Genomic DNA, 27677 nt, shown 5'->3' with positions numbered 1-27677 from the left:
GTATGTATAAAGGTGTCAAAAGGAGTGCTATTTGGCGTGGCTAAATGTTGATGAGCAGGGGTCTCCGGAGCAGTACCGCATTGAATTAAGGTCCAGGGACCCCTGCTTCCAGAGATACAGGCCCCGTTATAGAGTGCCGGTATCTCCTATGCGTTTAAATGTTCCGTGTCACGTGACCGTAGGAATCCAAAGCATAAGAGATACTGGCACCTCATAACGGGCCTGTATCTTGGGAAGCAGGGGGTCCCCGGACCTGAAACCAACGCGGTTCTTCTCCTGAGACCCCCTGATCATCTACACTATTATTAAAATTGTAATGAAAAAATAAAAAATTCCCGAGATTTGCACAGGGAGAGGCGTCTCTCTCTCTCTGCAGCAGATAGAACTCACCGGGTAAGGATTTTTCGGAGGGCAGATCCTATCGCCCCCGGCTACTCGCCATTTCTGCAAATGTTGTCATCACTGGTATTCGGGCCTTTCTGCATACCATGATAGCAACGCTGCCAAAAATGGCGAGATAAAATTCCTGGCGATTTTTTTCCCGACCTTTACTGCATGAGGCCCTTTATTGGAAAAGTGCGGCAACAAGATGCCCAGTTTCAAGTTTATGTGACAATGTAGAACAGCTGAATACTTAAGGATTTGTTCTCTCCGAGGGGATCTGTTTGGAATATTTGCAAAAGTCAGATCACAAAAATACTTGTAAAACATTTGTGTGATCCAACCATGTCTAAAAGTGAATTTCAAACTTGTAAACTGTCCTAAAGAGTGTCATTCCTGCCATGATTGAAAGATTCAACATTGTTGAAGGAGCTGATACAACTCTGTTCTATGGGGCCCATCCAGCCGATACCAGAAGTTGGGCCCTGGCCGGAAGTCAGTTCTGACTTCCGTGATTGTCCACCGACTGGACCCTCCTCCACAGCTCAGCTGGGCCTTCCTGCTCTGCCCGAGTGGGTCCTCCTTCACTGCTGGGACTGAGCCTGCCATCTGCTGCCGATCAACAATCTGAGGGACCAGGTAAGCACTCTGTTCTGGGCCTGGAAAAGCGGTCAGCAGGCCTAATTCTAGTAAGGTGTGTCAAAAGATACTATTAGGCTAAGACTATCTAGTGCCAATAATATGTAATTGCACTGGGAGTGTCAAGTGGATTGTTATTTATGGTTTATTATTCTCAAGGTTACACATGTAGATATCAGTTTTTCCTGTTAGATTAAACTATAAAATAACAATTTTTCATGTACTACTATAACATGCACTTTAATAAATACAATTGTGTTTGTTATACAGTAGGTATAAAAATAATAATAATAATATATATATATACTGTATGTGTAATATTTGTATTATATTAAAACAGGGAGGTGAATAACAGTGCACACTGTTTTATATTTTCTTGTGATATTATACTATTTGCCATTGAAAGATAACATGTAATCTTGCAATTATTAATCAGTTTGCCCATTGCAACAGAAAATATAATGTGCTAGGAATATAAAAAATAAAGCAAAAAACAAAAATGATCTGATATAGCATACAACTTGTCACTGTCAATAATTCAATTATTTAGGTTATTTCAAAGAATCATCAGAAATATGAAGTAATTTGGTGTTCAAGACACAGACACAATGATTCTTTCCCTTTTTTCAAATATAAAATGATGTTCTCAAAACAATACTACAATACTATAGGATACTATATTAGAGAATGGGATAATGATCGATCTGGAGGAAATAGTAAGATTATGTGGGGACTTGGAGACAGGGCAACTAAACAGATCAATAGAAGTTCAGCATTAATAGTAAAAGTAATGCATTTTAACCCCCATTATGGAAGAGCTCAAGCCAATCTCAACCAGATGAAGTTTGCAAGTACAGTACTACCATATAATTAGAGGTCATTGTTGAGCGTACTGTGCACTAATGTGATTGCAAACTGACAGATCCCCAGCTGAACTGACATATGTTTTCTGGCATGATATTACTTGCTCTAATGAATAAGTGATTGCATTTGGGAATTTCCAAATAGACAGAGTTGATTTCTCTTTATAGGCGAACTACAAGACGTTCCTATTTTGTTACCTTTGTTAGATATTATATAAAATATGCTGGAAAAATAAAGATTTAAATTAAAAAAGAGAATTCATCAAATTATTATGTAGTAAAATACAAAACAACTGTGTTGTGTGTATTATAAAATTATTTTGGACATTGCATCTCATGAACTGTGTGTACAGTAACTTGAGCGCCAGGTATCCCTGTTTTGTCTTTATAACCTGTTGTATGTAAGTTGATGAGATACTTACCCCATGGGACACCTTGGCAGCTTCTAAACTTTTGTTATCTCATTAGGTATCACCATTGTTGTATTTATTTATTATTGAGTAGTAGCACTGTTTAATTTAATTTTTTCACTAGTGTAGCACTCACCCACGTTTTTAGGTTAAGCGCTGCATAGCTTAGGGTTTTTTCAGTTAGTATTACAATCTTGGGTGCTGCAATCAGCACTTAGGGCCTCATGCAGTAAGCGTTGATAAGGGAAATATGGCCATGTTATAGCCAAAATTGGGTTTGAGATTCAGTAAGCGCCGATAAGTGCTTCATATCGCCAGGTTTCGGAGCCGATAATTTGGTTATGGCCAGTCGCCTGCCGATAAGCCTGTTTTCGACACTGATCGCCACTTTTTTAAATCGGCTGGATTCAACAAAAAAAAACAGCTTATCGGGGCTGATCGGCACTACGAAATTGAGATGTTATGGCCGATTTCTCCCGCCAACTAAAGTTGGCATTTTGGACGGGAGAACGATCGCTAAGGCTGCCGGAACGGCACTTAGAAAAAAAAAATCTTCTGTACATCAATGGAAGTCAATGGAGCGGGGACGTATAACAGTATAGTACTGTTTACGTTTCATTGCTCACAATACAAGGGGGATTTGCATTACAGTGTGGGGGCATTCCCTGCATTGTGTCACAGCTGATGTGTCTTATTTGCATAACATTCGACTTTTACATGTTTTCAGCATTTGCGGGTCACATTACTCATCATGTGATGATGTGGCAAGGGAAAATACTATACTACACTCTTAAAGGAGAACCTCACATCATATCACACATTTTACTCAACTCAGCGACAATTATTTACATGATGTCACACATGTCACACATGTCACACATACACAGTATATTCATCTTCCTTTACATTACACAATGCTTGTAATGTGACACGCATCTTTAAACGTTCATGTACATCTGTATTCTCATGTTTACATATACTTTTGGGTCCTCCCTATTTTCATGACGTCACTTATTGGACGCTCAATCACATTGCATGTTTACATTGTAACCGTTGCATTACAAGCACTTCAACCTAACTTATACACACATGTACAGTAATTCATCATTGGGACACCTTGTAAACTCATTCTATACCAACTATCCTCCTTACACAAATGCATGCATATGCACACGACTATTCATTGTTGCCAACATGTCACAATAACATGGATAATTACACATGTTACACAAAACTTTTCCCACGTCAATCTCAGCCTTTTTGTCTCATTACATGACTGACTCTTGCGTTCACAAGTGTTACATGCATTGCACATGCAACTATTTATTTGCAAGCAATCTTTGTACAAAGCTTCACGTCACATCATTGCCAAATATCATCATTCCCTGCAGAATACACACAACAAATACTTAGAACAACAAGTGCACACAGCTTGCCACAGAAGTACTTTATTATGTTAATGTAACACCTTGCATTTTACTATGTCACCTGACATCATCACATACCTATTTAAAGGACGCACATTACCTGCTCATTCACAGCTACTCATTTCAAAATGTTGCGAATGTTTAGGAGACGGAGGAACATTCTTTTCTATGACATGCTTGATGATGAAGACAATCATATAGGGCAAGGGAGGGACACACCGAGGGACAGTGACAGTGACGCGGATACGACAGGGACAGGGAGAGGGACAGGCCGAGGGACAGGTAGAGGGACAGGTAGAGGGACAGGAGATCAGAGGAGAAGACAGAGGAGACAACTTGTGCCTCGTCCGCGTCTGTACAGGGAGAGAACCCTGTTAGATGGGATGAGTGAGGAGGAGATTGTAAGTCGCTATCGTTTGAGTTCAGCAGCAATCTTAGCTCTTTATGAGGAGATAAGGGGGGATTTAGATTTTTTCACAGCCAGAGGTCGTGCAGTCCCTGGGCTTGTTAAAATGCTGTGCTCATTACATTATCTTGCTTCCGCGTCATACCAGACAACTGTGGGCATAGTGGGCGGGGTCTCGCAATCTACATTCTCGCGGGCCTTGACCCAGTTTCTCTATGCACTCAATAGACGCGCTAGGAATTATATTCATTTTCCTACAGAGGCGACAGAGTGGCTGGAAGTCAGGACTGGCTTTTATAATATAGCAGGGATACCATCTGTGCTGGGTGCAATCGATTGCACACATGTTGCTTTGATTGCACCTAGTCAGAGTGAGCATGTGTACCGCAATCGGAAGCACTACCATTCACTCAATGTACAGGTGGTATGTGATGCGACGATGAGGATAATGCATGTGGTACCCAAATTCCCTGGTTCCAGTCACGATTCCTCTATCCTGAGGAACTCTTCAGTCTTCCATGCGTTCGAAGAGGGACATTTTGAACCTGGTTGGCTGCTGGGTGAGTACATATTTACATGTTCTAACACAAAACACATGTTGATTTAGGAATGTTGGCATTGTACAATTTGATCACTAATGTCAGCTTATGTGTGCTCCATTCATTATAGGTGACTCAGGATACGGAATTAGGCCGTGGCTCTTGACTCCGGTGCTAAACCCTCAAACTGAAGCAGAGGACAGGTACAATGCAGCCCATATATCTACAAGATCTGTTATAGAGAGGACATTTGGCCTACTCAAGACCAGGTTTAGGTGTCTGGACAGAACTGGTGGGGCTCTTCTATACAAGCCTCAAAAAGTGTCTGATATTATCCTTGCCTGTTGCATTTTGCACAATGTTGCACTCAGGCACAATGTACAGTCAGACCTAGCTGAGGCTTTGGTAGACGAGCATCCCACCCATGTAGCTGCTGAAAATGAACAAACAGCCAGTGGTGGCCAGACACGACAGAATCTCATCAATTCATTTTTTTCTTGTAAGTACAAACTCATATGTTCCTAGTACTACTTTTATAGTTTAATTATGTTATATTAACAATAATGTTTCTTTATATAACCTTCTGTTAGGACACAGATGAATATGGGTTGCACACCTTTCTTTTCTCTGCTGTGTGCACAAAGGGATGTGGCACCGGTATGTTATTGTTGCACAGGTTATATAATCCCTCTTCAATTGTACTTTAGTTGTGTGTATGTGAATACAACTTGGGTAACAAAGCAATAATATTTTAGCATTGTGTTATTCCTTATGCTAAGACAAAACACATATTATGCCCATAATCATTCATGCTTCTAGTATGCTTACATACAATGTTATTGGTGCAGTGTAACATGTACATCCAGATGATGTGTACACCAGGCTGATTTACATTTTGAATGTCATGAAATATACATGGTGTTGTACATTTAACACCAAATACACACTTTGCTGTGTTGTTTACGGTACTGAAGATGGCATGTCAATGTTTGCAATTTATATATTGTTCCTTTGCATTATAGGTATATCTCCAGTATGACTGATCATGGTATGTATATTTGCTGACATCTCTCATAAGATGTGCCTACCTCAATCTTCCTATAATTATTGGAACTAAAAACCCAACATATTGGTTTAAACACAAATGTTACATATATGTACTTTCTGTATCATGTATATGCATTTAGCTACTCTTGAGCTTTCATGTGCATTGTATTACAAAATGATTACTCACATTTCATCACATTTTATGTATGTTTCCTTATAATTTCCATTAATGTAATATAGAGGTGGTTGGAGAAAAGGGGATAACTGTACTTATTTGTTTACTTACGGGAGCACATTCATCACTAGCATAGACACACTTTTTAAGACAACTGTTTGTGTCTCTATCAATTGGTGTAGGATCCATGTATAACACCGACAAATGATAACACCAGCTTTATTATGGTAGCTTATATCATCATATTGACTATACTATGTATTTCTAAACGATTAATAAACACAGTAAACTATACTTAGTTAGGTTAATGAAATATACACAGAAACGTACTTCATAACATGATGGTGATGTCATATTCAGAACATCATGCATTGGAGGGGACCATAACATCTGGCCAGTAACATTATTTGCTACAGTCCCAAACCATTTTATCTACATACCCATGTAACAAGAGATTTTAAAAATAAATGGCTACTTGGTTGTAAGTGTCCTTTACATTGGGAGAAGGAGTGGCTCAGTGAGTAAAGACACACACTGGAACTGATAGTTTGAAGCAGGGGAGTCTGGTTCAATTCCCGGTGTGGGCTCCTTGTGACCTTGGCCAAGTCACTTTATCTCCCTGTGCCTCATGCGGCAAAAAAACATTTGTACGTTCCACGGGCCAGGGACCTCAGGCTGAAACATGTGTCTGTAAATCGCTGCGTACAACTAGCAGCCCTATACATGAACATGCTCATATTATTATTATTATTGTTACATAGTTTCGACAGTCATACGTTCCATTACATATTAGAATACACAAATGTGTTAGCAGAGTGGGAATGGTTGTTATATATAAAACACACCATGTCATAAAATGTTAGTAGTCATTAAAGAACACTCAATAAAAATTCATGAGGCACTCTTTTGCAACATCATTATGTTAATTAAGTGCTTATGCAATATAGGCATAAGGGTATCACATTTTTAATTGTTTGTTAATAAGCGCTGCAAGCAATATAAAATTAGTTCCATATGTAGTATAGTAGTCGGTGGCTCCTCCTCACAATCATCTCATATAAAGGTAGACTCTTCTGAAATCATACATTGATCCGATTGTATCTTCCCCGACATCTCTGAAATACAGCAAACACATGATGGTCAAAGATGGCACCTTACTAGATATGCATCCGTGACAACGCGTTACGCAGCTCTATATGATTGTGTAGATACACACGTCAGTCACTTATATGTTAGAAGTAAAACTGTTCATCAGTATGTAATGTTTCTTTAAATTTGTAGCAGGCATAACTATGTATAAGAAGTGAACGTTGCCTGTATACTGAAAGATGTGCGCGCACATCTTTGTGTGCGCACGCACTTCACGCTTGGCTCCACTAACTGTTAGCGCATGCGCAAAACAAAGCGTACGTTGTGCGTTCAATACATGTTGAAAATACCAGTAAACATAACATCTTTATTTCAAATACAATGAAGACGAAACTACATTCGTTCTAAACGAGTACATCTGTATTCTTTTTAAACAGACGTGTTTGAACAGAAAGCACGGCCGATAACACAATGCGCAAATGCAATACGTGTGACGTCATGTTAAGCCAGCGTGAAACGCACGCTAACACTCCTCCCACTCAATTAACATTCGGCTAACGCCCAGGGTACGCCTACAAACACTGAGCCGCACGCATCACACACTGCAGTTACCGTTACTATAACAAAACATGACAGCCAATAGGCTTTGAGGCGCGCACGTCGCTTGGGGGCGGGACTTACATCACTAATCCTTTTTAAGGACGCCTTGGCCCATGACAAGGGTCCCACGTCATACGTGGTGGACCCGGTTTTCAATGTTGTAGATGTTGCATGATAACAAAACAGGTATGTGTTAGAGTAATGGTAAAATGTTGCTAATATGTTTAAAGGGATAGGAAAGTACGTATATTTATTCCGTCAGCAATGTGTACTACTCTTTCAGGTCCTACTATATTGTATTAGGAAACAATTTGTTTGTGATCGCTACATGTTATGCAGTCTGCAATGTTACGCTGTATCCACGCATTGAAAGTGAAAATGGTGGTTAAAAAAAAAAAAAAAATTTAAACGCAGAGTCAACGCATAACGATTGTTATATTTACCATTCTTCTAGAATTAACTCTTCGCCTGGCTGCAACTGGTCGCTCCAGAAATGCAAGCCATTTTCATCCACGCTTAACCCAACCGCTGAATCCAGTATGGCACATATCTCCTCCAGGATGCGCTCATAGGAATCGCCACTGCTTTCTTCAAATAATTGGTCGGGAGGTAGGTTCATTTCTTCCGGTTCCCATTCCAATGCAATTTCAGCTGAAAGGCTTGGTACATAATCATAGTACTTTTGTTCTTGTACAATGTGGGTTTCAGGAATGGAGGCTGCAGATATTGCAGCACGTATCGATTCAAACGGATCAGTAGTAGCGGATACATTGCTATTGCCATTAGGAATAAATATGCCTTTCACGACAATATAAGTGCCGTCTTTCAGGATAAATTGTTTTTCCGGGGCAATCTTCCAGAAACCATAGGTGTGTTGTAGCTTATCCTGGTCACGTTCAAAAAAGTCATTACTTGATAAAGTGAATCTTATTGAGGAATTAAAATTCCGTGCATGCTTACGGTCTTGGTAATAAGGATATTTTGCTCGAATGAAATCATCGATTTGGCGTGTGCTTGCTTTCTGTCCGCGACTGTTCAAGATGGCTTCACAGATCATGTACTTATACCCTAAAAGGGGATTAATATTGTTAACGAATTCATCAGCCATGTCTGAGTAGCACAAAAGCTGTGTGCAGGTCTGTGTTATTTGCTCATCAAAATGAATGTGCTGAATGGCTAACAAACTCCTGTTTTTCCTTGTCAAGGTCAACAAAAGTAACTACTTTGACTCCTTATTTCAAACGCCAATTGGATTTGGTTGTCTAATTGGGTTAACAGTTGTGGTTCGTGATATGGGACTGTGGGAGAAACATTTCTCCTTCTTTTATCTCGTTTGTGAAAAACATCCCTAGACTGTGAATGCGTTCACATAGTGTTTTTTTGAAAACTAACAAAGGCCAGTGTGTGAAAATATTTCTTAGCCAGGCATATCAGTAAAAACACACCTGCAAAAAGAAATGTTTTTTCCCCGCTTACATTTCTGTGTGTATGTGAAAGTCTGGTTAACTCCCTGTCTGCATGAGTTTAAATACGTGTGTATATATATATATATATATATATATATATATATATATATATATATATATATATATATATATATATATATATATATAAATATATCTCTTATAAAAATATATATATATTTATATATAATAATTTTTTTTTTTTTATATTGCAGGAGTACACACAACATTGATGGCATTAAGTATACCTTGTATGAAACCTATTTAAATGGTGAGAAACATGATTGAATTAAGTAATAAACATTTGTTTAAGCACAATACTGTTAGAGTCTCATACTTAGGATATTTCTCAAACATTAGGCCTGTATTATTAAAATAGTGTGCTTTCACAAGGAAGCATGAAGTGTATTAGTTTGTGTATACCAGTTTATATAGTACTATATATATATATATATATATATATATATATATATATATATATATACACACACATATATACATATATATATATATATACACATATATATATATATATACACATATATACATATATATATACACATATATACATATATATATATACACATATATACATATATATATATACACATATATACATATATATATATATATATATATATACACACACTCACACTCACACTCACTCAGTGTGTGTGTGTGTGTGTGTGTGTGTGTGTGTATATATATTATTATACATTCTGAGATGTTATAGAAACGAACACACAACTGATTAAAGGACAAAATTACAATGGCCAAGCAAGGCAAAGGTAAGTAATAATTTACACATAATCCTGCTGTACACGTACAAGAAAGATGTTTGCACTTACTTAGGTGTTTTAATAATTGCATGTGACTAATATGCATATGCAATTCTTACATCAATTAACACACCCAAATGCAATGTTTTGCTGCAAAGTCAATGGCAGCTTCTCTAAACTTAGCAACTGGCTCCTGGTGGACCATTACTGAACAGACGATTACAACATAAATATTTATAACACAATTAATTATGAGTGTTAACATTTCCAAACCTTCACGTGTACAAGAACATAGTTGAAAGTTTGGAAACAACACAGTCTTCAGCATACATACAATAGTAATTAGATAATCTGAAGTCAACAAAACAAGGCCAAACACATATTTTCTGAATTATAACATTTATTTTTTTTGTTCCTTTTGCGAGCGAGTAACAGGCCTGCTTGTTGTCTCTTGAATTTTCCTTTTTCTTTTGCCACCAACTTTAGGCACAACAGAGCCACTTTGAGTGGCCTCTGGCACTTCACGGGCAGGGCTTGTGGCCAGTGACTGTTCACCTACAGGGCTTGTGGCCAGTGACTCACCTACAGGGCTTGTGGGCAGTGATTCACCTACAGGGCTTGTGGCCAGTGACTCACCTACAGGGCTTGTGGGCAGTGATTCACCTACAGGGCTTGTGGCCAGTGACTCACCTACATGGCTTGTGGCCAGTGACTCACCTACAGGGCTTGTGGGCAGTGATTCACCTACAGGGCTTTTGGGCAGCGACTCACCTACAGGGCTTTTGGGTAGTGACTGTTCACGGACAGGGCTTGTGCCCAGTGACACATGTGAGCAAGTTGGTAGACACTGCACAAGTGATGGTTGGTCTGTTTCATGTGTGTCTTTTGTTGTTTTTGACCAAAAACTGGTCAGTAGTAACTGCTTGTATTTTGTTTTTGTGGGCTCCTTTGTAGGTGTCAGCTGCTGATTTTGTACAGATGGCAGTGGTAGTATGTCGTCAGGAACCTGCACAGCAATGTCTGCTACTTGACCGGTAACATTTGGGCCTGGTGAATGAATATCAGATGAATGTGGTGAAAACTGACCTGCATGAACAGATCCTGGCTGGGAGGTGTTGAATTGTGGTACATTAGTCATTCTCCAGTAATTAGCTTGTGTTTGCTGAACAACTAATGCTTCGAATGAGGTGTTGATTTTTTGCAACTGTTTAGGCACTTCAATGAAGACTCTGTGGAGATGTGCCAATTGTGATACTGTTTCTTCCTGCAGTCCAATCATCCTTTCCAGCACTGTCATCATGTCTGAATGGCGACGATTTTCTGCGTCCACTATTTTTCCCTCTGAAGCTACAATTGCATCGTATGTGGAAGTTGATGGACGATTTGGCGGTACAACAGTTTCTATTGGCACCTCTTCATGGTCACATGATTGTATTTCAGTCTCTTCTGTGGCGTCATCCTCATCATACTCATCATCCTCATCACCATGATGTTCTAAAAAGAAATGTACACATTATTAAATGGCATGTTAATGTATGCTGTGTTACTATGTAATTGTACTGTGTCCTAAGTAACACCTAACATGTTAGCATACGTTTTATAACCTCATTAAAAACTACCTTGACTTACGAATAATGTTTGGACTCAGTATGAAATATGAATGAATGAAAAGTTGCTCTAAACTCAGAAGTCCTACATGATAATTAACATCACTAACACAATACATGTTGCCTTACACTTCATTTTCACTGACACTAAGTAATCCTATTTAAAGAAGATGTGCAAAACAAATAATGCACATGACAACATAACATATAGAAGAGCACATATTATATGGCCAGCAAATGATACACTCACCTTCTAGTAGTGTTGAGCTGGCTGACCCAGGTGAAGACACTTGTTCCATCTCAGGTGACACATGTCCTCCAGGGGCAACTATATATAACAATAACATAAGTTTTACATTTACATGTGTAAATATTGAACAAACACTTATTGTATGTTCTGTATTTATGATTAACTAACAACATCAGTTCCTTAACCGAAAATGTGTGTGTGAAAGTGAACATAAATAGTTGTAATAACAATGTACATGCCTGTGTACTTAGAAGTTTTGAGTTCCCTAACATACAACATACTATGTTTCTGCAGTAATGCGTGAGGATAAATAGATTAAATGAGTACATAAAAATCATATGTTGTGTAGTGATATCAGTATCATAATGTACATAACTATCATGAGATGACCATTCACAATGGTTATCATGAAGGTGGTCATATTGCAAAAAGTGTTATTTTTGGTAGAGGATATGTGTGGTACATTAATCGAAGATGTGGCACACCTGAATGTGGCTGTGACTCAACAAGACAACACATGCAGTGTGTGATAATGTGTCTTTCATAGTAGTTCAACTATAGATATGAGTGAACTAATGTGTGACGTACGCTTTGATAAGTAATGAGTTGTTGGGGCATTTAGTAGCTAGAGTTAAGCTTTCCAATGAGTGTGATTAACTTCAGTTGTGCTATTCAGGTTGTAAGAAAGGTATTCCCTTCCCCAAAAAGCCTAATCAGCCACACCTTTCAATGACTTGAAACAGGTGCAAATGGTGTGAACTAAGTTGACCGTGAAATGAGGCTGTAATTAGTGTGTGTGCTGAACCCCACCCCCTCTGTTGAAGTGTATGCTGTGATGAGATATTAATTGCAGCTGCTTTAACACAATGGTAGATGAGCTAAGTAGTCATCTGCAGTGTTTAAGTTATGAAAACAATGACATAACATATGATACGTGTGCCTCATTATGCTGTCTGTATATGACATAAAGCAAAAATGGACCTTTTCTTAAGCAACTATAGATGTGTTAGTGCCAGTGATGTTTGTAGGCCGTTACATGCAATTTCTTTGATGCATGCTTAAAATAGGCAGTAATGTCATGTTTGTCGGAGTAAAATCAATAAAATACACAATAATATGATACATATTTCTGTTCTGTACCTGTAGCTACTAATAATTTCTCATGAACATGTGTTACACGTGTACTACCCTGTTGTTCCCCATCTTCGCCCACCATCAATTGCTTCCACTGCAGCTATGCATTTTGGGAATTCACATGTAAATGAGCACGCAATGGCACGTGCTATATTAGTTACTGCTTTTAGTAGGACTACTACATATATGTCTATTTTGAGATATATATATACAGAATCAGACATATACATATATAGATGCAGGTATGCTTATATTGTGAAGACAGTATAAAAAGCAGTGTAACTATGCAAAATAACTGTAAGCAACGACACGCCTAGTACAGTAATATTTATCACCTGCTGGAAATTGTGACGGATAAATTCCAATGTCACGGTCACCAGCCAAGCCTTCCACGACGACGGTAAGTAATTTTGGCCGAAGCAGCTCCTCCAATGGAGTCAATATGAGACGTTGTGGTGTGGGCCCACCTCCAGTGCCAGTAGCATGCACGCGTTGGTCTTGTATTTTCTTTTTCAATTTGGACCTAATATCATCAAATCTTTTCCGACAATGATACTTGTCCCTGACACGATTCCCACAGGCATTGACACCAATGACTATTGTGTCCCACATTTCTTTTTTGCTTGCTGCACTTGTCCGCCCTTGAAAAACATATAAAAGATATGAGGTAAATGAATAATAATATAAGCACCAGTTTCCTACACTGCTAGCTGTTCCAAGTGATAGCAAACATGCTGTTTTATGTGTAATATGTGCAGCACATGAGCATTCACTACTAAACCTATACATGTAAGCAAGGTTGCATTCATATTGTATGCAGTTCTGGCAAATTGACCGCCTGTGTTTATTTGTCCTTGTAAGGCATGATAAAAAGCTGTGTTTCCACACTAATGAACATAGAAAGATATTGTGTACCCATATTTGCATATGAACAAAACTCAGATGACCTAGGATCACATGTATTTGAATAATAAATGTAAAGTTACACTTACCTACTAAATGTCCATATATACTGTCATAGTGCTCCAGAATGCCAGTGACAAGAGCCCTATTTTCCTGGTCATTGAAGCGAGGATTACGTGGCTTCTCCACACGTTTTTTCCGAGCAGGTTTAGGGTCAGAGCTTGGCTGGTGCTGACTGGACTCTCCTTCTTCCAATGGAAGAGCCTCCAAAAGCTGGCCACCAGCAAGCACGCCACCACCATCCACCCCATCAGCAACTGCGCCACCAGCAGCACTCCCAGCACCAGCACTCCCACTCCTAGCACCAGCACTCCCACTCCTAGCACCAGCACTCACACTCCTAGCACCAGCACTCACACTCCTAGCACCAGCACTCACACTCCTAGCACCAGCACTCCCACTCCCAGCAACAGCACTCCCACTCCCAGCAACAGCACTCCCACTCCCAGCAACAGCACTCCCACTCCCAGCAACAGCACTCCCATTCCCAGCAACAGCACTCCCATTCCCAGCAACAGCACTCCCATTCCCAGCAACAGCACTCCCACTCCCAGCAACAGCACTCCCACTCCCAGCAACACCACTCGGTGCACCAGCAACATCACTCCCCTGAACAGTACGTTCACTCCGACGCGTACTCCCACGAGTAGCACTCCCACTCCCACCAGCATCACTCTTCCCACGCTTTGCGGGCATACTTCCAGCACTCACAAAAAACAGACAAGAAATGTACAGGCAATCACACGACCCACTTCCACATATAAAACAAGACAAAGATGTAAACAAAACAACAATGGACAAAGCTCACCCAATACACAACAAGTCTCTCAGTCAATATGCAAATGTTCAATCGTCCAGCTCTGTGCGTCTCTCTCTCTCTCTCACTCCCAACAACACAGAGAATGATTAGCAGTACACGTTGCCTTTAAATATGGCGCGCAATCTAAAACATGCTTGTTTCGCCTGATTCAGCAAGATTTGTGATTGTGCAACCTAACAGCACCCCGCCACGCACGCCGATACACCTGTGTGTGATCGGCTCATCATCGTGAGAGTGGGCGGATTTGTTTTCGGGTTGATTTTGAATGTATTCGGCACTTACTGCATACGGAGAGGGAAAAACGCCAATAACATGACTAATCGATAAGCTTGCCGATTTCACATAATCGTCGCTTACTGCATGAGGCCCTTAGACTCATCATGTCTCCCACAAAATTGGGTGTCAGACTCTCTGCTTATGGCTGCCTCTGTCCTTTACACTTCCTGGATCATTCCAGCACTTCCGGGTGCCGTCAGGGTTGCTCTCCGATGTGAGAGAAGAGATTGCAGAGGGTTGTAACAGCAGCTGCAGACAGTCCTAGGGTTGCGCTGGTTCAAAACCTCACCCTACCCATTTCAAAAGGCTATCTTTTCTTCCTCAGGGGAATGGGTGTGATTACCCTCCTTAACAGATGTCCGTTATTTTTAGTAATCAAACTTTATAGTCAACTAGAAATGATTACCAGTTAAGTGTATAGAGACAATTGTCCATGCTATAAAATGGGACAGAAGCATTTACAATCCCTGAAAACACTATTACAATGTTTACAATAAATACTTACAGAAGTATTATTAAATGCCAATAGTAGACAACAATAATAACATTGATATATTTTTATTGGCTACAAGAAAGAGATTGAGTGATAGGGATTAATATATCCCCTACTATTACTAATAACCATACTCTGCCTATTAGATAGGATATAATGTAGCATTACAAATTTCCCCCCAAAAAGATTATTTTGAGCCATTTATGATCAATTTTAGCCAAATTGTGCATATAATCTCAATATTTATCTACTATATATTTGTGAAAGCACTGTATGTTTGTCTGCATGGCCTGTGTCCCTAGGGGAAATCTCATTGGTCCCTTGGGCCGCCCGCCCCCGCACACCTCTCATTGGGCTGAGGCGGAGTGACGGCCCAAAACACACACACACCACCCCCCCTCGCTCTCTGCGGCTCTCCCCTCACATAGACCGCTCCCCCAACTGACCATCCCCCGAGAGCGCTCCCCACAGCTCTCACCATCCATAGGCCACTCCCTCACCCGCTCAACCCCCCCCCCACCCCCGCTCACCCCCCCACACACACACTCAGCACGCTCTCTGCAGCTCTCCCCTCACACAGGCCGCTCCCCGTCCCCGAGGGCGCTCCTTTGGCTGTCTCCGCCTCTCCCCGCAAGAGGCACAGCACCTCCTCACCGGAGCGTGTCAGCCTCGCTGCGGAGGAGCCCGAGGTGGAGGAGGAGGGCGGCCATGACCCGGAGGAAGAGGAGCGCGGCCACCCATAGGCCACTCCCTCACCCGGTGCTCTCCCTCACCCGCTCAACCCCCTCCCCTCGCTCACCCCCCCCCCGCTCACCCCCCCCGCTCAACCCCCCCCCCTGCTCCCCCCTCCCCCCCCGCTCAACCCCCCCCCCGCTCACCCCCCCCACACACACTCAGCATGCTCTCTGCAGCTCTCCCCTCACACAGGCCGCTCCCCGTCCCCGAGGGCGCTCCTCCGGTTGTCTCCACCTCTCCCCGCGAGAGGCACAGCACCTCCTCACTGGAGCGTGTCAGCCTCGCCGCGGAGGAGCCCGAGGTGGAGGAGGAGGGCGGCCGTGACCCGGAGGAAGAGGAGCGCAGCCATGTACAAGGTGAGTACACGCAGGGGAATGGGTTATTTACCGCGTCCCTGACTCCCCCTGCCCTTTGCCCCCCCCCTACCCTCCCTACCCCCCTACCCTCCCTACCCCTTGCCCCCTGCCCTCCCTCCCCCTGCCCTTTGCCCCCTGCCCTCCCTCCCCCTGCCCTTTGCCCCCTGGCCTTTGCCCCCTGCCCTCCCTCCCCCAGCCCTTTGCCCCCTGCCCCCCCAGCCCTTTGCCCCCCCTGCCCTTTGCCCCCCCTACCCACCTGCCCTTTGCCCCCTGCCCTTTGCCCCCTGCCCTCCCTCTCCCTGACCTTTGCCCCCTGCCCCCCTCCCCCTGCCCTTTGCCCCCTGCCCTCCCTCCCCCTGCCCTTTGCCCCCTGCCCTCCCTCCCACTGGCCTTTGCCCCCTGCCCTCCCTCCCCAGCCCTTTGCTCCCTGCCCTGCCTCCCCAGCCCTTTGCTCCCTGCCCGCAAAGCCCTTTGCCCCCTGCCCCCCCTGCCCTTTGCCCCCTGCCCCCCCTACCCACATGCCCTTTGCCCCCTGCCCTTTGCCCTCCCTCCCCCTGCCCTCCCCTCCTACCTCCCAATGCCCTTTGCCCCCTGCCCTCCCTCCCCTGCCCTTTGCCCCCCCCGCCCCTCCCTGCCCTTTGCCCCCCCGCCCCTCCCTGCCCTTTGCCCCCCCGCCCCTCCCTGGCTTTTGCCCCCCCTGCCCCTACCTGCCCTTTGCCCCCCCCCCTCCCTGCCCTTTGCCCCCCCCCTCCCTGCCCTTTGCCCCCCCCCACCCCTCCCTGCTGTTTGCCCCCCGCCCCTCCCTACCGTTTTCCCCCCTGCCCTTTGCCCTCCCCACCCTTCTACGCCCCTTGGCCCCCCCTGCCCTTCGACGCCCCTCCCCCCCCGCCCTTCAATGCCCCTCCCCCCCCTGCCCTTCCACTCCATGCTCCCTGCCCTTCCACGCCCGGGCAACGCCGGGTATATCAGCTAGTATATTATATATTCTGTTTAAGAGGTTATTCTCTATAAGAATTACCAAGATTCCTTTGTTTAATTTTCTAGTAAAGATGAATTCATAATGTTTAAATTAATTAAATCTATTATATTAGTTACATTTATTTAAAATCTTACAGCCATTGGTACTATTTAAAATCAAATTAGAAACAACTGTACATTAAAATTAAATTTAGTAAAATTAATTTAAAACGAATTAAAATGAATTAAAAGCTGATAAAAAAATGTAAAAATGTAAGAAACATATTAAAAACATTTGACATCCATTTAAAAAGAAAACTATTAGTAACATGTAGGATCATCTAAGGAAGGCTGCTAGATCAATATCTATATTAAGACCCCTAGAGGTCAGGGTTTGTAATTTATAAATCTAATATGTTTCCCTTTTACATAATTTGTTTATCCTATTACCACCGCTAGGTCCCAGTGATACACATTCAATACCTTTAATCCATTCGGGTTACAATTATGTTTTTCAAAAAAGTGTTTTGATACTATGTGTTGCTGGTAACCTTTTTCAATATTTCTTTTGTGTTCCATAAACCTTTTTATAGTTCTTTTTGTTCTCCCAACGTATTGGAGTCCACATGGGCATTCCAGTAAATATACAACATATTGTGTTCTACAATTCATAAACTGTTTAATTTTGTAATCTTTTCCTGTTACTTTATATTGCAATCCTTTGTTCTGTGATTCAGAAAAAGAGCATGTGGTACACATGTACCTCCCCCCCCACCCCACCGGTTGGGGGGAGGAGAGAGAGAGACTTTTTTTTTTTTAAAGGATGTGACATATTAAAGGGATGATTTCACATCCTTTTAAAAAAAAATGGCTGCATCAACCAATCGGATTGGGGGTGTACCGTGTGGTATATCTCACAACCTGATTGGTTGAAGTACCATGTGATGGCAGCCGTGTTTTTTAAAAGCATACATGTGTGGAAGTGAGGCTTAGCAAGGAACTGGTCTGCATGACGCTTGCGCCGTGGGGACAATACTCATTGGTTAGAATATGTTGCGACGTCATGGATGTTTGGCGCCAAATCGGCAAACAGCTGCTATTTAAATGATCTATGTACTATGTAAGACACTTCTTGATAAAGTGCCCGTGTCACACGAAACGCGTAGAAGGTTTATAACCCTCTATTTTATGGCCTCATAATAAAAGATTTTTTTTGCCAGACCTGCTCTTTATCCTCTTTGGCTGTGCGCTGCACACACACTGCAGTGTTTTTAAAAAGGATGTGACATCATCCCTTTAAGATCCCTTTAAAATCATTGCGGTTCAGCTCACTAGACCCCTGCTCCTGTTCACTAGTTTTAAAATTAATATTTGAACTGCACAATCGCCTGTTAGAGCCGTGCATGGAGATGCAGTGTCTCTGTGCAGCTCTTCAGGGCTAAAGTTTAAACAAACAGTTGCTGAGCGATAACACTTATAGCGTGATAACACTTTGAAAAAAAGTCATTCAATCTTGCATTTTATTTACTGAACTTTAAAAAAATGTGTTTTTTTCTTAGTGAATACCGTTTTGACCCACATGTTTTGTAGCGCGATTAAACAAGGCAAAGTCGATTTGCAATTGTAAGAGATGTGTACAGAGGTACATTTAATGGAGACCGATAAGGGTGAAATTAAATTCCAACTTTATTGCGCCTGTTCCTTTAACAAGGCAAAACATCTCTCACCTCTCAGCCCTCCTCAACCAAAAAATAGACCAGTTTAACAAGGTCTGGGAGGCATGGCCCACGACATAAGAACCTGAGAACTAAAGTTTTTTTTTAAAAAAGGGAAAAGGGAAAAAAAAAAAAAAAGGCATGACCCACTATGGAGAGACCTAGTGGAAGACCTGGATGCGGGGGGGGGGGGGGGGGGGGCGGTGCGGGTCTCTATTGTTTGTTTATGTTCAGATCATATAAAAACTTGTTAAGATCATATAAAAACTTGTCCCCATCCCAGATGAACACAATATCATCTATTAAGCTCTTTCATAAATTAATATGTTGTCTAAAAGGCTTGTTGTGCTAGACAAATAGGTCCTTCCAATATCACATAGAAAGATTAGCATAAGCCGGAGCAAACTTCGCACCCATAGCAGTTCCACCAAGCTGCAAATATTTTTTTTAATAAAAAATATTTCTTATTTAAAATTAAATGCATTCCCTCTAATATAAAGATGTCTGTTTGCTTGATAACAGCCCATGGATGTGTACATGGTAGCAAATTGCTTCCATACCCAGTTTGTGATTAATACATGTGTAAAGGGCCTGTACGTCACACGCCACCCATACTGTAGATGGCTTGGTTCCCATTTAATATCTTCGGTTATCTGGAATAGGTGGATGGTATCTCGAAGTGGGAATGGGGTAGGCATGTAGAAATGGCCAATATATTCAGACAAATTACTAGATACGGAACTGATCCCAGAATTGATCGGGCAGCCTGGAGGTGAGTCAATTGATTTGTGTATCTTTGGTAAATGGTACATAACTGGAATGACTGGATGTTCTACGTGTAGATAGTCATATTCCTGGAAAGTTAAAATACCATTAGTTTTACAATTATTTACTGACAATACCATAGATTGGGCAGAGATGCACAGAAATACACCACTATCATACTAGAGTCTGAACTTGGTACTAGTTTACTGTAATGTAATTTGATAATACGGAGTTCAAGCACTGGTGACTCTGAAAAACTGAGTGATTGACTTTAAACAGTGACAATGAGGTTGAGGATCCTGCTGGCCAAATGATGTGGAAACAACTACTTTTACCCATTCCAGATGGTCAGGAATCCTTTAAGCCTGAGAACCACTAAATGCAAGTACAACGGGAGGAATCGGGATGCTGAATACATCAGCTCTTTGACAACCCTTCAGGATGTGCAGGATACCCATACCTTGTAACTGTACCAATTTAGCAAGTAAACTAAACGTTTTGGGGTCCTGTAAGAGCAGCTGAACCTATCAAACAGACCTTTTTGTTTGTGTGTGGTAAGCTGCATAGGTAAGGGGACTTCCATAGAAATTGCTTAGAAGTGCCTCCATCTAGTACAAGTAGAGGAGGGGTCCCCAACGTGGTGCCAGCGGGAACAATGGTGCCCAACAAGCCTTTTCTGGGTGCCCGCCAGGCACCAGCTGCCAACAGAAGGGAGAACTGGGACAACTGCCTCAGGTAAAAAGTGTGTGTGTTGTATGGGGGGGGTTATTATTTGAATGTGGGAAGGACAGTTGTGTATTGGGGAGGGGCTGTGTATTGGGGAGAGGGGAGGAACCATGTGTATTGGGGCAGTGAGGAGGGGTTATGTGTATTGGGGGAGAGGGAGGGGAGAAGAGAGGTAGTGGTAAGTGGGAGAGAGAGATAAATTATTTTGTGTGCATGCGTTAATTGGTTGGTACCCACCACTTTGGATCTCTCAAGTGTACCTTTAGGCACAAAAAGGTTGGGAACCGCTGAAGTAGTGTAATAGCTATTTCATTAATTTCATTGGTTCCCTGGTTCAGCCAATCAGGTCGTAACTTGGCGATTTCACGCCGTGAGGTGCGTGCGTCACAGATCACCTGGAGCCGGGGAACTCCTATATCAGCTGGTGCAGTCGCAGTCTTGTAAAATCATCTCTTTGACAAAGGGCGACGGTCCGAAACGCGTTAGAGCTTTTACTATCCCAAACCATGATGTCTACCATGAAATAAAGGACTTTTATATACTCACTGGTGTCTAGCCCCCTTCGTCTGCCTGCTGTGCTCCGTTACTTCCCTTGAGGATATTTCTTCGTTACTTATATTTATGTGCAAAATGTTGGAGGGTCTAGGCTCCCCCATTACTACTTGTTATAGTGCCTGTGAGGAGCCATCCGATTTCTCAGGACTGCAAACAGGATGCTGAACTGACTCTATAGATGCAGTCAATGTTTTTGCAGCCATTATCGTAGTTCCATTAAATTCAATTGCAAACGAATGTTTAAACTCACACCACCAGTAACATGTTAGTGCATAATAACTGGTGAAACAATATTATCTACATTTGTAGATTTTATATATGCTCAGATTTGTGTGGGTTTTGTGCAAATAGCAAAAGTATGTGGCAAAAGGGCAAAACAAATAGCAACCAAACTGAGCAAAACTACTAGAGAAACTTTTTGCGAATTTTCACATTTTTTGGAATATTAAAAAAAAATGTTCATGAACTGAAATGTAAGCCATTTGCAAATCTCAGGATGTAAGGTCTAAAAACCCAGCCAAAAGCCGTATTTCCAAAGTCAGAAAAAACTTTATTTAGTATCATCACTTAAAATCACCATATTCACATTACCCAGAAAACCCCATGAATATTTAATAAATAAAACAGTCTATAAATACTAGCTATTATAAATATCAAAGAAGTGTAAATGTTAATAATAACTCTAGACAGCCAGAAAAGTAATAGAATATTGAAGCAGATTAGCATGCACAAACTCTACAATACAATTGAACAATATTCTAATGACTTTTTATTTCTGCATCCATTTAGTTTAGTGAATATGCAGTTAACTCATGGGAAAATAGCACCCATTCCTGTTTTAACAATGCCTAGTGAATCTGGATTTTATTACCGGAGACCCAAAGACTGCAGAAATTGGGAGAAGTTGTAAGTACATAACCAGACAACGCAGTTATGGGAAAAAAGAAAAAGCTTCAGAGAGATGGCACTCATGTACTGTACTGAAAAAGGTAAAGCTGGTAGGTGCAACGAAGTAATCATTCAAATAGACATGAGAACAATCAGGTACTAGATCATAACAAAGTTAAATCCAAAAGGTCAACATTATGGTCCCATTGTGAACCTTCATCAAGACATCTCATCAAGTCTTGATAAACGTCCCCATTGCTACAGAAACACTGATACTGTACCATGCAGTTGTGGGTGCCTGTTTGAATTTGTGCTCTTCCCTTATGCAATATAATATAATTACACTTTCACTACTTTGAATTGGGGAGAGACAAAGCCAATGTCAACTGGACTTAACGAGCAATTACACACACTTATGTACAGTAGCAGAAAACTGCTTTAGTTTAAGACAGAAACTTATAAATTGATAGTCTCAGTTGGGGCAGCTGACTCCTCTCCTACACTTGCCCCCCAAAAATCTAATGCAATTGTTTATCTTTTGTCTTATTTTTATATAAACAAAATTGCATGAGATGTCTTCGTAGATATACTGTACACTTCAAGAGGAGACGTGAAGTTTCAAAAAGCTCTACTCACGATCTCATCTAAAAAGGTATCACAATGCACAATCTACAATAAGTGTAATTCACATAATTGTTTTATATAAAAATTAGAGCAAAGAAATAAAAGATAAAAGACTTGAAGGAGAGACCTGTGAGATTTTGAAAGCTCTGTATAATATAATTTAATCCATAAATAACTCTTATGTTGGTCCCCTAAAAGGTAGTTCTGAATGCCGATGACATATTAAAACTTTAATCACGGGGAAATCATAGTTCTTTCTTCAGAGACACGAGTACTTCATAAATGATAAATGATAGAGCTCGAAATTGTATGTTTAAAGGAAATTATTTGTGTTAATTCCCCAAGAGCAATTAATAATTAAACATGTGATTTATAAGCTTTAACTCAAGAGACTTTGCAAAATGAAAACTGGGCATACACTCAGAGAGCAGACATGCACTATTCATAATATCAATCAAAATATAGAATATTTTTTTAATGCTACACAGAGATATTGACTACACACTGTTAGATATATGCATAAGATATTTTATTTTCTAAAACAAAAATAATTATTTGTTAAACTAGAAGTCAAGCAGGAAAAATGTACGCTGTGCAATTTGGGTATTTTGTTTTACTGAGGATTTTAAATAACATGTTTGCAATAAGAACATAATGAAAACTGTATATTTTCCAATGTATCTACAATTGTATAGCCAGAACACAAACAGTATTTCATAATTGTGTTTATAAAGCAAATGTGGGAGTCATACTTGGAATGAAACCATAACTATTATGATAGATCATTTTGTTCTTATTAGTTTTTGTTTAGAGCACAGAATTGTCTAGCAGGAACATAGATGGCTAAAAATAATCACATATAGATGGCCAGATCCACAAAGCTCTGTTATTGATTTAACGAGGCGCTAACTTAAATTAACGCCCTCGTTAAGTGCTAACGGCGATCTTCAAATCTCACTAACGCAGTGGTTTCAGGGAACATAATGGCCGTTTCTGATTTTTTGGTAACATGACACCATGAGCCTTGATTTAACTGGGCTTATTTGATTTGACCCATAACCGGACTGATCCTAAATCCTAGATACTGTATCTTAATTATTGCCACAGTATTCAGCTTTCACACGGGGCATGAGGTGGGAAGCCCCAGTCCTGCAATGCATTGCAGAGTTACCCAAGCATGGCCCAGGTATTTAAAAAAAAAAAAATCCTTAAATAAATTGCTCGCCCCTTTGGCAGTGAAGCATTAAGAACCACAATCATAAGGCCTTTTGTCAGTTTACTGTCAGAACTACAACAAAAGTCATAGAGGGGATTCACAAAGCTATAATAAGTGGTACTGGAGCTGGATTGATGTCAACTGCCTTTGACTTGAATGGCAGTTAACACTCATCAAGCTGAGATTTCCATTATCAGAGCTTTGTGAATCCCCCCAATAGTTTCATATTTGAAAGTTATATATATTGTGGAGTAACAGACACACCTCTTAAACAGTCAAATAACTGGCATACTGAATGGGGAATACCCCATGGGGAATCCTCTTATTCTCTTATTTACTCCAGCGTTTCTGTTCCCCTATCGTATCATTTTAACAAATACCTAGGGTTAGAATAACTTATACCGCTATTCAGTCCTCTATTTTCTATGTTAGCGTTAGGCATTACATAGATTTATGGTTAAATAAATAAAAAATCTGATTGTTAACAGAAACTCTATGCTCTAAAGAGTTTTAAGAAAAGGGACTGATTCCATAAATTGATTAACACACATTCCCAAATAGCTCAAACTCCTACACCCACCACATCATGAATATATATATTTATGTCAAAAATGAGTGCTACAGGGCGTGGCAAATGTATACAACAAGACAGGGGTGCCCAATGCTACATCCAATTGACAAAACGGTAATAAGAACAAAGTTCAAATACTTCAATAATAATAATTACTTGGTTATTTAGTTAAACCCTTTGGCCAAAGCGTTTTAAGCCTGCATACCAAACGTCAAGGTATAACAAAAAATGCAGGTCCTAAAACACTAACACACTAAGTACAAGTCCCAGCTTCTTACGAAGCTTTGAGCTGGTTTTACCTGCTCGAGTGGGACGTGAAGTACACAGGCGATCGGAGGGCAGCTCTATACGGGTCCTGCAACAGCCGCAACCCGGAAGTAAGATCTGAGCCTTGCCGGGCAAGCCAGCCCCAGCGCGCGGGACTGAACTGCAAACATCAGGCAATACCTCCTGCGCCTACCCATCCCCCTGGCTCCACCATTCTTGTACTTGCCGCTACTGGACATTTTTAATATGATGTGTAAGTTTTTACATTTTATTATACCAATTGTTTAATACATTTTCCTTAACCCTTGGTGCGCTTCTGTGTTTTTTTCAATATCTTTACCATATATGTCTGGTCAATTAGATGTAGCATTGGGCACCCCTGTCTTTTGTTGTATACTGATTCCATAAACCCTGAAGTGGCTGATTGAACTGTAATTGGGTGAAAAGTCCCATTGACTTGAAAAGGGGTTTTCAGACAAACACAGTGAGATCGGGGGCTTCAGAGTTTATAGAATCAGCCCCAAAGATGCAACCCTATCACCATGTTAACCCAAATCCAGGCTTTTATTTAGAAATTTAGGGTTTCAAATATTATCTTCTTTTTGTTGTTCTTTTTTTTAAACTATTTTTTTCTTTTGTTTTTCTTTTCTTCTGTAGGGTTTATTGCAACCAAAAAGGGAGATAGAATGTCGTAATTAGCATAGCGAAGATGATATTGTGTTTGTTGGAGTCTATGTGGGCTATTCTAGTAGCTTCGATAACCAAGTCATCGAGGATTTTGAGCAGCAATTGCAAAATATTACTAGGTAGCTATTCAGAAAGCCTCCATAAATTGGCCAAATCATACGGGGAAGGCATTTTATCATAATTTCTGGCTCCTGGCAAAACACGTCACGCGAATCTGCCAAAAAGCTAAATGTTGCCATTTATGATAAAATTACGCTATTGTAGCATCGATAAACTCATCAAGCTCTGGAATTGCGAGTTTATCAAAGATTTAATCTCGCCAGCCCTAGAGTGGTGAGATGGGATCTGAGAGCAGGACTTAGAATTTTTTTTTATTTTTCCTGCATCAGATTGATGCCGGGATTCTCCGGAGCCTACACATTAATATCAGCTCCGGAGACCCTCAGCTTCTAGCGCCTAACTGCTAAGGCAATAAAGGGGTTAACTACCATTGCCCGGTTTATTGGGGGTAGCAGAGGTGGGTGAAGATGGTATTTGGCCCGTGGTGGGTGTTTAGGCCTTGCGGGGTGTTGCCGGAGGAATTAACTCCTTCACTACCTTAGCGGTTAATACCACTATGGTAGTGAAGGGGTTGACCACTCACGCAACCTTCCCGGCAGGCCTAACCACCCACCCTGGAACAACTACCCCCTTCATCCACCACCTCTGCCACCAATAAACAGGCTATTCAGGTTTAACCCCTTGACCAAGCTCCTTACTGTATACCTTAAACATTTAACTTGCCATTCGGATTTTCATTGTCCCCTTTTCGCTGACTAGTAAGAGGGGCCCATTTATCCTCATTAGATCCAAAGGTTCTCCCAATTCCTTTAAACCCAGGGCCAGTCTTACCAATCTTTCTGACAACCCAAGTTTTCAGGTCTTGGGTCCGCTCTTGGGCAGGGGAGGTGCAGCAGATCTCCATTGACACCATACCACTCAGCGAGAGCAGTCAACTGTTCAGCTGTGTGGTGGTCTCCCTGGTTGACACACCTACAGTATGAAGAGGTGGATATAACCCTCTTGTGAATACGCCCACCACCAATTGTTCCACGATCTGCGCTGCATTGTTGACTTTGAGCTGAAGCCATTTCCGGGGAAGGTGAATCAAGTCATACATTTGTGACCTTGGTGCTTTGTTCAGCTGAAATGTCCAAGCATGAAACCTCTGAGATTAATATCTTATTAATATCTCTAGCTTTAGCCAGGTATAGCCACAGGCTTAATTTGGCTCCAGATCATGATTTGCCTTCTGGGAGTCCCAACTTAGGAACCCTGCCAGCAGAATAGCCCACTATTCAGTTGGCCAGCCTTCTATTTTCGTAGTCCTATCAAATATCACATCACCAGACTGTTAGCTTTTGGAGGAGATTACTTGCTCTGATTGCCTTGTTACTCTGGGAAGTCTGGGATGGGGTCTGAGCAAGCTTGTCAGACAGAGCTTGTAGATATATGAATTAATTCCATTCATGATAAAGCACTGTTTTATTATCACCAACTGTACAGTATGTATCCCAGTTGCATGTCATTAGTGAGGCACATCGTGAGCTTAGAAATATGTAGGACAATGAATTCCCTGGGGTTATACAAATAAGAATTGATAATCATGTGTTTCTTTACATTACAAGACAATATTTTTTTAAATAACTCAAGTTATTGATATATGTTATATTATAAAACCATTAACCGTATATTGCATTATATCTATCGATCTATCTACTAAAACACATACCTTCCCTCAAATCCTTATCTCACTGTCTCAAAGTGGCAGAAAAGTGTCAAAGGGATGCTCAAGGAGATGTATAGTGGCACTTGTTCTGGCAGGTTCAACCATTGTATGAAAGCTTGAACTACTGTATATACGCTAAGTGGAAAAGGTACTTGTGAACATGCAGTCCACAGAGTCCAGCATGGTAAGGCCTCAACCACCAAATATGAAAGATACTAGAAAGCATTGGCCCTCATTCTCCAGAGGTAAGATTTTCCCTGGAAGTATTCTGGAAGAAAACATGAAGGCCGAGCGTGCTAAAAATCCCCGTAGATGAAAGAACAGCTGTCACTGAAACCACTATTTTACTACCCACAACTGCCAGATTATTTCCAGTGAAGCAGAACTGCAAGAACTAAAAGACCAGCATAAAAAAATAAAAAGGGATATTGTTGACTATTGTTAAGTAAGAAGAAAAGATGAAATGTCTCGTTGATCTCAAAGTGT

At 41.2% G+C, this 27677-nt stretch overlaps 1 protein-coding gene across 1 annotated transcript in view; it reads right to left on the bottom strand.

Moving 5' to 3' along the window:
- Nucleotides 1–27677, bottom strand: part of PTPRR (protein tyrosine phosphatase receptor type R) — a 261570-nt gene that overhangs the window by 184415 nt on the left and 49478 nt on the right. The window lies entirely within an intron of this gene.

The sequence above is a fragment of the Ascaphus truei genome, chromosome 5, assembly GCF_040206685.1.
Source record: "Ascaphus truei isolate aAscTru1 chromosome 5, aAscTru1.hap1, whole genome shotgun sequence".
NCBI lineage: Eukaryota > Metazoa > Chordata > Amphibia > Anura > Ascaphidae > Ascaphus > Ascaphus truei.
Note: the sequence above shows the minus strand (reverse complement) of the source record. Positions and strands in the feature narration are given on the sequence as shown.